The sequence below is a fragment of the Mirounga leonina genome, unplaced genomic scaffold (genome assembly GCF_011800145.1).
Source record: "Mirounga leonina isolate KUSES-001 unplaced genomic scaffold, KU_Mleo_1.0 Mir_97, whole genome shotgun sequence".
In the NCBI taxonomy this organism is placed as follows: domain Eukaryota; kingdom Metazoa; phylum Chordata; class Mammalia; order Carnivora; family Phocidae; genus Mirounga; species Mirounga leonina.
In genome coordinates, this window is record NW_023270889.1 from 8,019,863 (window position 1) to 8,033,845 (window position 13,983).

Below are 13,983 nucleotides of genomic sequence, written 5' to 3' on the forward strand. Positions count from 1 at the left end.
ACCCGGCTCTGGTTGGAAAGCTGTTTTTTGTTTTTTTAAAATCCATCCAGGGGCGCCTGGGTGGCTCAGTCGTTAAGCGTCTGCCTTCGGCTCAGGTCATGATCCCACGGTCCTGGATCGAGCCCCACATTGGGCTCCCTGCTCGGCGGGAAGCCTGCTTCTCCCTCTCCCACTCCCCCTGCTTGGGTTCCCTCTCTCGCTGTGTCTCTGTCAAATAAATAAAATCTTTGAAAAAAAAAAAAAATCCATTCAGCTACTTCATGCCTTTTAATTGAAGAATATACTCTATTTACATTTAAAGTAATTATTGATAGGAGAGGATTTACTGTTGCCATTTTATTAACTGTTTTCTGGCTGTTTTATAGTTTCTTTGTTTTTTTCTTTTTTTCCTTCTGTCCTCCTTTATGAATTGATGATTTTCTGTAGTAGTATACTTAGATTCCCTTCTCTTTATCTTGTGTGTATCTACTATCGGTTTTATTTTGTGGTACTATGAGGCTTACTTGAAATATTTTGTTGATGTAATGGTCAATTTTAAACTGATAACAACTTAACTTTGATCACATACAAAAACTCTACCTTTTTGGGTGAAGGGGAGTGGGAGGTATAGGCTTTCAATTATTGGAATGAATAAGTCGCGAGCATGAAAGGTACAGCATAAGGAATATAGTTAATGGTATTGTAATAGTGTTGTATGGTGACAAATGGTAGCTACACTTGTGGTGAGCATAGCATAATAACATATAGAGTTTTCAAATCACTATTTTGTACACTTGAAAGTAAAATAACTTTCTGTGTTAAGTATACTTCAACCCCCCTCCACAAACCCCAAACTCTACCTTTTCACTCCTGCCTTTTATGTTTTTTGATGCCACGATTTACCTCATTTTATACCATGTATTCATTAACAAATGATTGTAGCTATAGTTATTTTTATTTTTAGAAATTTTTATTTTATTTAAATTCAGTTAATTAACATATAGTGTATTATTAGTTTCAGAAGTAGAATTCAGTGATTCTTCAGTTGCATATAACACCCAGTGCTCATTACATCATGCGCCCTCCTTAATGTCCATCACCCACTTACCCCATCCCCCCACCCACCTCCCCTCTAGCAACCCTCAATTTGTTTCTATAGTTAAGAGTCTCTTATGGTGTGCCTCCCTCTCTGATTTTGTCTTATTTTATTTTTCCCTCCCTTCCTCTATGATTCTCCATTTTGTTTCTTAAATTCCACTAATGAGTGAAATCATATGATAATTGTCTTTCTCTGATTGACTTATTTTGCTTGGTATAATACCTTCTAGTTCCATCCATGTCGTTGCAAATGGTAAGATTTCATTTTTTTGATGACTGCGAAATATTGCATTTTATAAATATACCTCATCTTTTTTATCCATTCATCTGTTGATGGACCATGTGGGCTTTTTCCATAGTTTGGCTATTGTGGACATTGCTGCTATAAACATTAGGGTGCAGGTGCCCCTTCGGATCACTATGTTTGTATCCTTTGGATAAATACCTAGTAGTGCAATTGCTGGGTCATAGGGTAGCTCTATTTTTAACTTTTTGAGGAACCTCCATACTGCTTTCCAGAGTGGCTGCATCAGCTTGCATTCCCACCAGAAGTGTAAGAGGGTTCCCCTTTCACCACATCCTCGCCCACATTTGTCATTTCCTGACTTGTTAATTTTAGTCATTCTGACTATTGTGAGGTTGTATCTCATTGTGGTGTTGATCTGTATTTCCCTAATGCCTAGTGATGTGGAGCATTTTTCATGTGTCTGTTAGCCATTTGTATGTCTTTTTTGGAGAAATGTCTGTTCATATCTTCTGCCCATTTCTTGACTGGATTATTTGTTTTTTTGGGTGTTGAGTTTAATAGGTTCTTTATAGATTTTGGATACTAGCCCTTTATCTGGTAAGACATTTGCAAATATCTTCTCCCATTCTGTAAGTTGTCTTTTGGTTTTGTCTACTGTTCCTTTGCTCTGCAAAAGCTTTTTATCTTGATGAAGTCCCAGTAGTTCATTTTTGCTTGTTTCCCTTGCCTTTGGAAACATGTCTAGCAAGAAGTTGCTGTGGCCTAGGTCAAAGAGGTTCCTGCCTGTGTTCTCCTTTAGGATTTTGATGGATTCCTGTCTCACATTTAGGTCTTTCATCCATTTTGAGTCTATTTTTGTGTGTGGTGTAAGGAAATGGTCCAGTTTCATTCTTCTGCATGTGGCTGTCCCATTTTCCCAACACCATTTGTTGAAGAGACTGTCTTTTTTTCCATCGGATATATTTCCTGCTTTGTTGAAGATTAGTTGACCATAGAGTTGAGGGTCCATTTCCGGGTTCTTTATCCTGTTTCACTGGTCTTTGTGTCTGTTTTTGTATGAGTACCATACTGTCTTGATGATGACGGCTTTGTAATAGAGCCTGAAGTCTGGAATTGTGATGCCACAAGCTTTGTTTTCTTTTTCAGCTTTCCTTTGGGGTCTTTTCTGATTCCATACAAATTTTAGGATTATTTGTTCCATCTCTGTGAAAAATGTTGATAGTATTTTGATAGGGATTGCATTGAATGTGTAGATTGCTCTAGGGAGCATAGACATTTTAACAGTATTTGTTCTTCCAAATCCATGAGCATGGAATGTTTTTCCATTTCTTTGTGTCCTCTTCAATTTCTTTCATACACATTCTGTAGTTTTCAGAATACAGATCCTTTACCTCTTGCTGTAGTTATTTTTAATACATTTGTCCTTTAAGCTTCATACTAGAGTTAAGGGGTCAGTACACCACCATATCACAGTATTAGAGTATTCTGAATTTGACTGTATACTTAGCTTTACCAGTGTGTTGTATGTTTTCATATTTCCATATTACTTGCTAGTATCCTTTTGTTTCAGCTTGAAGAACAAAGTCATTTTAGCATTTCTTGTAAGGCAGGTGTAGAGGTGATAAACTCCCTCAGCTTTTGTTTGTTTGGGAAAGTCTTTACTTGCTTTCATTTCTGAAACACAGCTTTGCTGGGTAAAGTATTCTTGGCTGGCAGTTTTTTCTTTCAGCATCTTGAATATATCCTTCTACATTCTCCTGGCCTGCAAGGTTTCTGCTGAGAAATCCACTGATGATCTTATGGGGGATCCCTTGTATGAGAGAATTTATTTTCCTGTTGTTGTTTTTAAAATTCTCTATTTTTGATTTTAGACAATTTTTAAATAATGTGTTTTAGAGAAGATAGTTTTGGATTGCAATTGTGGGATGACTATTAGCTTCCTGAACTTGGATGTCTAAATCCCTTCCCAGGTTTGGGAAGTTCTCAGCCATTATTTCTTTAAATGACCTTTTCACTCCTTTCTCCCTGTCTTCCTTTTCTGGGACTCAAATGATGTGTAGATTGTTTATCTTAGTGGTGTTGCATTAAGTCTTGTTTATCTGTGTTCTGTTATAGCTCTCTGAGCATCTTTAGAACAATTGTTTTGAAATTTTTGTTGGATATTCACAGATCTCCATTTCTTTGGGTTCAGTTACTGGAAGTTTACTGTGTTCTTTTGTTGGTGTCATGTTTCCCTAGTACTTTGTGATTCTTAAGGCCTTGTGTAGATGTCTGTGCATTTGAAGAAGTAGTGATCTCTCCCAAGCTTTATGGACTGACTTTAGTAAGGAAAGACTTTCACCTATTGGGGGGCACGGTGAAGTGTGCTGTGATTATGGGTCTAGTGGAGCAGGACATCAAGTGCAAGGGCGTGTGGTGGTTCTGGTGTGGGGGAATGTGATGTCTCGTTGTTCAGGCTGCCAAGGTCCATAGCATAAACAATGGTATGTTTTTTCGTGAGTATTGGGTTCTGCAGTGGTTGCAAATTCTGTTGAGGTCCTCAGCAGCACCTCCAGGTTCAGGGGCTAGATACCAGGGCAGGTACTGGTGGTGGTCAGAGTGATGGTGTATACCTGCTTGGCTGCAGGTTCCTGTGTAGTGGCAAGGGCTGGCTGCAGACACACACGTAATGGTGGGGTTCGGGACCAGCAGCGAGGGCCACGTACAACTGCAGGCACGTTGGCCATTGTGGAGGTCGTGGCTGTTGGCACGTACTCTTGTGGCTGCAGGGTCTCCCCTTGGGCGCAAGAATAGCAGGGGAGGCTGATGAGGGCAGTTGGGCTGGTGAGGTGCAGGTGCACAGCTGGAGGGGCTAATTGCAAGCAAGCCCAGCGATGCAGGCTGGTGACAGAGACAGGGCTAGAGCCAGACCCACATGTGGCCGTACAGGCCCTGGCTGTGAGTGTGCCCTTCTGTGGCTGCAGAGTCTCACTGTGGGCACACACAGTGGAAGCTGGTGAGGGAGATTAGGCCAGTGGTGTGTTAGTACTCAGTGGAGGGGTTAGCCCCACGTACACACACGGCAGCGGGAGGTCAGCCTCAAGGCTCCAGGCAGGCTTCTTGTACTCATGCAGCTGCAGAGGCCTGTGGGCTGGTGCTGGTGTGCGTTCCAGGCTCCAGCATGGGGAGGAGGCAGTGAGTGCGAAGGGACTCAGGGGGCTGGTGTCTGTGAATGTGAATGCCATGGGGTGAACTTTGGTGAAATCTGCGGGGCGTCCATAGCAGCCCAGCTGGCTATTGGTTTATTCAATGGCAGAATCTACTGGGATCCCCTGCAAGAGTAGGACACTGGGAACCACAGTTGTCCCTGCTGAGTGGCTAATACTGGTAGCCCCTGCTCTTCTTCCTTGATCCTAGATGTCTCAATTCCTCTCAGCTTTGCTGGCCTCTGGGTGGGGTAAAACCAAAGCGGCTCCTTTGTGTGGTGCCCCGAAAGGCTGGGAGGCTGGTCACCTACCCTGCTCTCCCTTTCCCAGCCAGGGGAACTCTTTCTAGCTGGAGAGTTTCCTCTTGGCACTAAGCAGGGCTGGCCCGAAGGATGGGATGATGCCGGCAAAATGAAGCTGCTCTTCCTTCCCTTTTTGTGTGATGATTCTCAGGTTTTTTGTTCCACTGTGTTGCTGAAGTTTCTTAAGTGGATTCCAGAGCTCTTCCCAAGCTGTTCTTGTTCAGAGAGAGAGAGGTAATTCTTTATAAAAATGACTTTAAAGTTTGCCTTATATGTCTGGCAGCATATATATATGGGGGAGGGGAGGGAGGGAGAGATGGGGACAGAGAGAGACAGAGAGAGACAGAGAGATACAGAGAGAAAGAGACAGACCATATATATATATATATGTATATACTCTTAAAGTATCTACAGCCTTCAGTGGTCACCTTTATTTTGTTGTAATTTGTCCCATCATCTTAAAATAGCCTTGTGAATTTCTGTAAAAATTTTCAGCATTTATTCTATAAAATACCAACACTTCAATAAACATTCCTCATGTGGAATCAGGACACAACTATTTTAAATAATCTCAGACTTAGAAGCACTATTCTTAAAAATACAAGGCTAGTAAATGAAGGAATCACAGCTTGGATATGGTCAGGATCCTCTAAACCACAGCATCTCATGTGCAACAGTATAAAATTTGTGGGGACATTAGGTCAAGTTGATTTCTTATTTTCGAAGTGCAGACATAAGAAGCAGATTTTAAGGTAAGAAAACATTTACTGTAAATACAGAAATAAAGGGATGAGAGAACTCCAGGCAGCTGCCGTGGCTCCTCACCTGGCCCCTCTTGGGAAATACAGGAAAAAGAAAAATGAGAGATCAGGACAGAGCCTGGACACAGCCTTAGGCTAGGATTTGCTAGTAAGTAAATAGCTTCTGACCTGAATTTGAAATTCGAGCATCTGCTTCTCAGAAAGAGGCAAAAATATTAGAGGTCTATAGCATTTCCTTAGACTTCCCTAAATAGCCAGGTCTGCTCAGTACCTCTACACAAGTTAGTTGTCTGCCTCCCCACAGTGCCCATCTGGCACCTTCCTCTTCCTCTTTGTGTCTCACTTCAGATGCTACTTCCTCCTTGAGTTGTCCCCAGACGACTGAGAAAGGCTCTGCCACCCTTCTCCTAGACTCCCAGTTCATGTTCTACATCTAATTATTGAATGAATTCTTTCCATAGGGTTTTGCAGGACTGTATTTCCTTGAGTTTCTCTTCAAAACAAAACAAACAAATAAACAAATAAAAACCCCAAATCTGTCTTATGGTCAAATTTTTTTCAGAAACTCTGTACTTTAGGTTTCTCTTATATATTTATTATATACATTTGAATACTAATGGTCCTGAGAGGTAATTCAGGAAAGGAACTTGTTTTTACTGAACATGAAACAACTCTTTTGAAAAATATCTGTCTTATTTCTCGGGAACAAGGTTGGGAAATGCTGCTTTATTTTGTTGTGTTTTATTTTCTTTGCACTGCCTCTCTACTGGACCATAATTTATTAGTATTGTCAATGCTTGCTATGGTGCCTGGCACATAGTAGGTCCATAATGAAATTATTTGTTAATAAAAACATGGGAGAGAAGAAGGTAATGACTCCCATGTTTGAAGCTTGGGAAGCTAATAGTTATTTATTGTTGCATTACAAACCACCCCAAAATTTAGTGGCAAAAAGCAATCTTTCTTTTTTTTTTTAATATTCATGGTTTTTGTGGATTTGGAATTCAGCAAGAACACAGTGAGGACAACCCCCCCATTGCTTCACAATGTCTGGGATGTTTTGTGGGATGATGTAAATGGCAGGGGGTTCCTAGAATGGCTGGGGGCTGGAAGGGCTGGGCTGGAGGACCCACTGCAAAGACGGCCTCTTCACTCACATGAGTGGCCAGAGCACCCTACATGTGACCTCTCAAGCATGGCTGTTTGAGCATCATCGAACTTTCTGCATCATGGCCCCAGGCTCCAAGAACACGTACTTCCAGAAACCAAGGCAGAACTGCCAGTTTTTTTATGATCCAAACTCAGAAATCTCAGGTACGTCAAAGAATTTATAGCCATGCTTCACAATGGTACAGCAGCTTGAGGAGGGTGATGCCACTAATTGAGATAAGGGGCTCAGGAGGAAAGAGTTGCTGGGTGGGAGGGAGTGGGTCGGGATGTTCCTGGGCAGTTCCAAGAGTATATCTGGAGCTCAGGAGAGAAGTGGGAGTTGGAAAATGAGGGTTAGAGTTGACATCATATAGGTTGATGCTGCAAGCACAAATCTGATTCTCTAGGGCAAACTGGTAGAGAAGGAAGGAGAGAAGCTCGGACATAGACCTGGTGTTACGGACTGATTGTGTCCCCCCCCCCCCCACATTCATATGCTGCTAGCCTAACAACTAATATGATGGTATTAAGAGGTGAGGCCTTTGGGAGGTGATTGGCTCACGAGGGCGGAGGCTTCATGTTTGGGATATAAAAGAGACTCCAGAGAGCTCTCATGTCCTCTTTCTGCCATGTGAGGATACAACAACAGGTTGGCCATCTGCAATCGGGAAGAGGGTCCTCACTAGAGCCCCACCATGCTGGCTGATCTCTTCGGACTTCTAGCTTCTAGAACTGTAAGAAATAGATTTCTGTTGTTTATAAGCCATGCAGTCTATGGTACTTTGTTAGCTAGCAGCCCGAGCTGACTAGGACACCTGGGTGATGGCAGCGGGTAAGGGGACCCCGGAGGGAAGTGAGCGAGGAAGGGAGCTGAGGAACTGTAGCCACAGTGGTGGGAGGGGTAGGGCAGCGTGGTCCTGCCCAGAGAAGAAAGTTCCAGGGGCAGGGGGGCCTACAGTATCACAGCCCCAGCAAAGTTGGGTAAGGAGGCCCAAGAGGTGTGCGCCGGATGTAGCAGTTAAAGAATCGTTTGCTAAGGGAAGTTTCCGTGAAGAGGTTATGGGCTCCAGAGGTGGTGGCGGGGATCAGCTGTTGCGTTGTTGGGGTGGGGGCTGGCGGTGGGAAGCCCGAGTGCAGGGTGCTGAGGGAAGAAGCTCTGCCTTCACAGCTGGGCTGCGTTCAGGTGGTGAGAGATCGCCTTCCCCTACCCACAAAAGCCTGTCCTTGTGATTGGGAGTCACAGGGCACCTCATTCACAATTGTTAGAAATGTGTAAAAGTCACTGAATGGAAAAAGCTTTTAGGAGCACAAGGCAGCCAGGGTGGATCACATAACAGCACAAACATGTGACACGTCCCTAGATAAGCCTGCCCCCGCAGCCAGTAACAGCTCTGGAATCTGCCCGGGAGTAGCCGACGCGCGGAGCAAATACACTTCCTCTGTTTGGCATCTGCTGGCTGCAGGGAAGGGCAGCTGGCCAAGTCAGGTTACCTGAAGGGTTAAGAGGCATGCGGGCTCTTTTAGTATAAAGATGTGTCTCCATATGAGGAGTGAATAAGGACTGTTGGGACAAGGAAGTGTTATGTCATCTTACACATTCTACTAGTCCTCCTGACAGTTCCCTTTCGGGAAAAGGCAAAAGGCCTACAGGAAGACACAATTATGATGTTCAATTTTTTTTTTTTTTGCTTCTGTGGGACTCGAATGTGGCCATTGGAAAAAGTTTCTTACAGTTGATAAATTATGATTAAATGAATTAATATACCTGAAGCTCTTAGAATAGTGCCTGTTCTAAGAACCAACACCATGTAAGTGTAAAGTATTATAATTACTATTTTAATATTATGTGGTAGCTTTAAATACAGAATTGTAGTTTGATTGGAAGGAAATTCTTCTTCTCTTTTCTCTTACATTTCATAGATAAGATATACCTTTGGACCTTTTCAAAAAACAGTATAAAGATAGGAGTAAAATACCTTTAGCCCCAGGTAAAACCATTACCAGAAAACAAAGTGATAGTGATCCATGTGGCCAAATTTGACAATTGAGTGGATATAGTTTTCCTAAGTGGATGTTCTTTGTGGCTGGTGGGCTTTGATTCCAATGACTTGTTTCTGACTCTGAATATCCAGCTTCAGATGGCATCCTTTTGGGAAAAGCGGTGTGCTCAAGTGATAAAATGTACGGGTGTAAGGTGATCCGACTTGAAGGCCTCCTGAAAATTAGGAGTCCCATTGTGCACCTCCTGTCTCTTTTGCTGTCTCAGAGAGAGAGAATGCTAGCAAGTTCAGGTCAGAAGCTGTTTACTTACTAGCAAATCCTAGCCTAAGGCAGTGTCCAGGCTCTGTCCTGATCTCTCATTTTTCTTTTTCCTGTGTTTCCCAAGAAGGGCCAGGTGAGGAGCCACGACAGCCGGCTGGGGAGGTCCAGAGAGGGATCTGTGGGGATTATTCTATTCCTTTATTCCTACTCTGAAAATAAAATCTTGTCTACCAAAATCTTCTTAGGCTTGCCCTTTTGAAAGCAGGATTCCAGTGTGATGTGATGCCCTTGCAAGTTTGATATAAATCCACACCCAGCTGCGGACTGGAAAGCAGGGAAAAAGTAGATGTGGTTTCTGAGTTTCAAGAGGTGAACAATATATTTCAGATGAGAATGAAATCTATGTGTCTATATGAAGTAAATATGCACTTAAGAATATGAAATATTTATTTTGAAATACAGGTTTTCTGATCAGAAAAATAGGGGGACACTTTTTGCAAGTTTATAAGGATGTTTAAGGAAGATGGCATAGACTAGGATAGAGGAATGTGATGAATTAGAGACAAAGACTCGTACTAAATTTTTTTCCATTGGTTAGAAATTGACTTTCAAAGTCTTTTGGAACGGAAGTAATTGGGGGAAAATTGAAAAGGAGAATAGATATGGTTAGTTATTCTATGAATGTGATCACTGGACTTTTCCAGCACTTTCCTGAGTTGAGGACCAGGTATTATGAGAAGGGATGTTTTGGCCTGACAGAAGGACTTGAGCTTCTGGAGAATAAGTAGGGTGGTCTCTGATGCTTAAGTAGAGGGGATTTAATTTAATCACAAGGGCAAGTGGTGTGTCTTTGCTGTAGGTGTTTATTGTTCATAATGCAACTCACATCTGAATTTGTGAGGGTTTCATGGATCTTAAATATCTGAAATGTCTTTCTTTCTTTTTTTTTTTTCTTCCTGATAGTGTGCTCTGATATTCCACTCTGTCTTGGATCTTCTTGAGGCTGCACATGCATGCTTGAAAACCTCCTGGAAGCTAAAATGCTATGCCCAGATTGGGAAAATTTTCATAAATATGTCTTTTTCTTTTAGTGTCTAGGATAATAAAATCTGTGACAGGATTATTTTTTGGCCTTAAGTATTAATTTAGGTGATATGTCTGTGAATATTGGTCCTCAGTAATTTTCAAAACTCTAAGGTTACTTACCCTCTATAAAGTTATATCTAAAGTCAGCTGTTCCTAAACTAAATTTTGTGGGATATGGAATAGAAATAGTTTCTATAGAATTCTTATGTCTCTGGAACTCCCATCCTTGTTGGTCTAGAGACGAGAGCTTGTATCTTTAGGAAATGAGACAAGACCTATTGGTGGTCAGAAAGCATTAGTAGTAAACCCATCTGCTCAAGTCAGCTTTTGCTTGATTGATGTCTGCGGCAAGATCAAATGGAATACCAGATTATTTTGAATTTTTTCTAATTAATTTTTGGTTATCCAGACCAATGGAGATGTACCAAGAGTCCAAGGACTGTTATGGGGGAAAATAAACTCTCTCTTTCACACACACATTCGCACAAATGTATATATACATATATATTTGGAATTTCAGTGACTCAAAGAAGAAAATAATGGACCATATAAGACTTCACATCTAAAACATTCCTTTTTTTTTTTTTTTAAAGATTTTATGTATTTATTTGACAGAGAGAGACACAGCGAGAGAAGAAACACAAGCAGGGGGAGTGGGAGAGGGAGAAGCAGGCTTCCCACTGAGCAGGGAGCACAATGCGGTGCTCCATCCCGGGGACCCTGGGATTATGACCTGAGCTGAAAGCAGACGCTTAACGACTGAGCCACCCAGGCGCCCCTAAAACATTCCTTTGAATTAGCTATCACTAATGGTAAGTACTCTATAGGGGGCAGAAAATTGTTTGGTGAACAATGAGATAATTTTCATTGTGGTGAATCATACACAAGATAGTGACACAAGATACTGTACTTAGTTAATAGTCTAATGAAAGGTATAAGTCTTTGATGTCCAATACATAGTGACTAGCCTGAGGTGGCTACTGAGTAATTGATATGTGGTAAGTGCACATGAGGAACTGAATTTTAAATTTTATTTAGTTTTAATTTTTTAAATTTAAATTTAAAAATTGATATGTCATTAAGTTAAAAACTTTTATGAATGTTTGAAACAATTTGGGTATGTCATTTACTTTTTTTTTTTTTTACTGGAAAAATAACATTATTTTCTTCAAGGGTGTGGGCAGATGTCTAGTCTCAGAATTTCTGGAATTGTTTCTTGGTGCCAGTGGCCTTCATGACTTCGTGAGCATGTTGAAGTGCACAGTCTTGCTCAGGGGCTGGCACTTGCCCACTGTGAGAGTGTTGCCCATCTAGACATCCCTGAAGCATGGGGACAGGTGCATGGACATGTTCTTGTGTTTCTCAAAGCGGTTGTACTTTTGGAGGTAGTAGAGGGAGTCTAAGAGAATAACAGTGGTCCTCTGCATCTTCATCTTGGTCACCACACCAGACAAAATCCACCCTTTGATGGAGACATTACTAGTAAAGGGACATTTCTTGTATATATAGGTGCCCTCGGTGGCCTCCTTGGGCATCTTGAAGCCCAGCCTAATGTTTTTGTAGTATCATGGGAGCTTCTCCTTACCAGTTTCTCCAAGCAGGACCCTCTATTTATTTTGAAAGATGGTTGGCTACTTTCGGTAGCACAGTCAGTCTGAGAGTCTGCCATCTTCCTGGCTGCCTGAAAAAGGCTGTCAATTTACTTTTTAACTGTATAGTCTATAAAGTCTAAATATAGAGCAATTATGGCCTATGAAAATTTAGTGTCTGAATTGAGATGTGTTATATATGTAAAATATGCACTGGATTTTGGAATAATTAAAAAAGAATGTAGAATGTCTCACTAATAATTCTTTTACATTGATTTTACATTGAAATGATAATATTTTACATATATTGAATGTATTATTTTATTTAATTTCATCTGTTTCTTTTAAAGTTTTGTAATGTTGTTACTGGTAAATTTAAAATTACCCATGTGGTTCACATTATATTACTATTAGATAGATTTGGAATAGGCAATACATGGTACAATATTTCAAAGTGAAAAAATTCCATAAAAGCATGGGGGAATATCAGAACATAACTAGAGTTTTAGGTACTCAAAGGAGAAACAGCATTCCAGATAGAGGGAATGATACTTGCAAAAGGCTCAGGTGGGAGTGTGTGTGTGAGGTACTCTGAGAGCAAGGTGTGAGCATGGACTTGATTCAGAACAGTGGGGAATTCAGTTATAGAGATAAGTCCTGGTAAGGCCTGTCGTGCAGGGTGCTGAACGCCAGGCTAAGGAACTTGGATATTATTCTCTAGGCAATTAAAGAGTAACTGGAGGTTTTTGAGAAAAGGGAATATTTTATGGAGGTTAATTTTGTTTTATTTGAATGGAGAAATATTGGAGAGGAGATCAGTTATGATAATACTATGATAATGTTCATGGTGTAAGGAGTACCTGATTTCAGTTATTGGTGGTATTAGAAATAAAACTAATAATGATAATGAAAATAGTAATAGCTAATATTTATTAATTAAATTTTGTGTCAAGAATTGTATTAAATATTTTTACATGAGTTACATAACTCTTATAATGCTTCTCTGAGTTAGGTATTATTGTCCCCATTTTATAGATGGAGAAACTGAACCATACCCAAGTTAAGCATCTTGATGAGGAGAACATCTTAATGAATTTGGACTGGGGAGAAACAATCATAGAGGTTTTGGAAATCCATTTGGTTGTGCCACTAGTGAATATCCTTTTTTCTTTTTGGAATATCAGGAGATGGAGGTTATTATTTTACACAATTGATTAGAGAAGCCTTCTCTAGGAAGGTGAGAGTTGAGTAGATATCTGAAGGAAAGGCGAGAACAAGGCTTATGGCTATCTGGAAGGAGAGTGTTCCAGGGAAAGAGAACATCAGGTACCTGAGCATGAAGTAGGAGCATGCTTGGTGTGTTCTAGGAACAGCAAAGAGACTCAGTCCAGTATTGACTGGGCAAAGAGCCATGTGGGAAAAAATTTCAGAAATGCCGGTATGCCAGCCCATGTAGCATCTTGTGCCTTTATGTAACTTTGGATTTTACTTTGAGTGAGATGGTAAGATATTGAAGGATTTTTTTTAAAGATTTAACTTATTTGAGAGAGAGAGAGAAAGAGCACAAGCGGGGAGGAGGGGAATAGGGAGAGGGAGAAGCAGACTCCCTGTGGGGCTTGATCTCAGGATTCTGTGATCATGACCTGAGCCCAAGGCAGAGGCCTAAACAACTGAGCCACCCAGGTGCCCCAGTATTGGAGGAATTTTAATAGAAAATTGACTTAATCTGACTCATATTTTAGAAAGAGCACTCTGGCTAGTATTTGAGATTTGATTTTATGGGACAGAGATGAAAGCCAGTTAGGAGGATACAGCAGTAATCCAGGTGAGAAATAATGCTGGCTAGGACCAGCATGATCGAGGTAGAGGTGATAAGAAGTGCTTGCATTCTGAATATTAAAACCAACAGGATTTTCTGATGTATTGAATATGGGGTGTGAGAGAAAGAAAGGAGTCTAGGAAGACTTCAAGATTTTTGGCTTGAACAACTGGAAAAATGAATTTGCAATTTACGGAAATAGGGAAGAATATGATCAGAACAGATTTGGGGGGAGGTGAAAATCAGGAGTTGTTTGGAGCATTTAGAGATTCCTAATAGCCACCTATGGCAAGAAGTCAAGTAGACAGTAGACTATTTAAGTCTGTAGTTCGGGGCACATATTTAGGCTGGAAATATAATTTTAGTGGCATTAGTAATACAGTTGGTATATAAAGAAAGAAACTGGATGAAATCGTTAGGGCATGAGCATAGACAGAAAAAAGATCTGAGGTTTGAGCCCTGGCATGCTCTAACATCTAGCATTTGCAGGTTGGGGAGATGAGAAA

At 41.0% G+C, this 13,983-nt stretch overlaps 1 pseudogene; it reads right to left on the reverse strand.

Annotated features, from left to right (window-relative positions):
• Window positions 1-11,263: 11,263 nt before the first annotated feature.
• Window positions 11,264-11,738, reverse strand: LOC118006565 (annotated as a pseudogene).
• Between the last annotated feature and the right edge of the window lie 2,245 nt (window positions 11,739-13,983).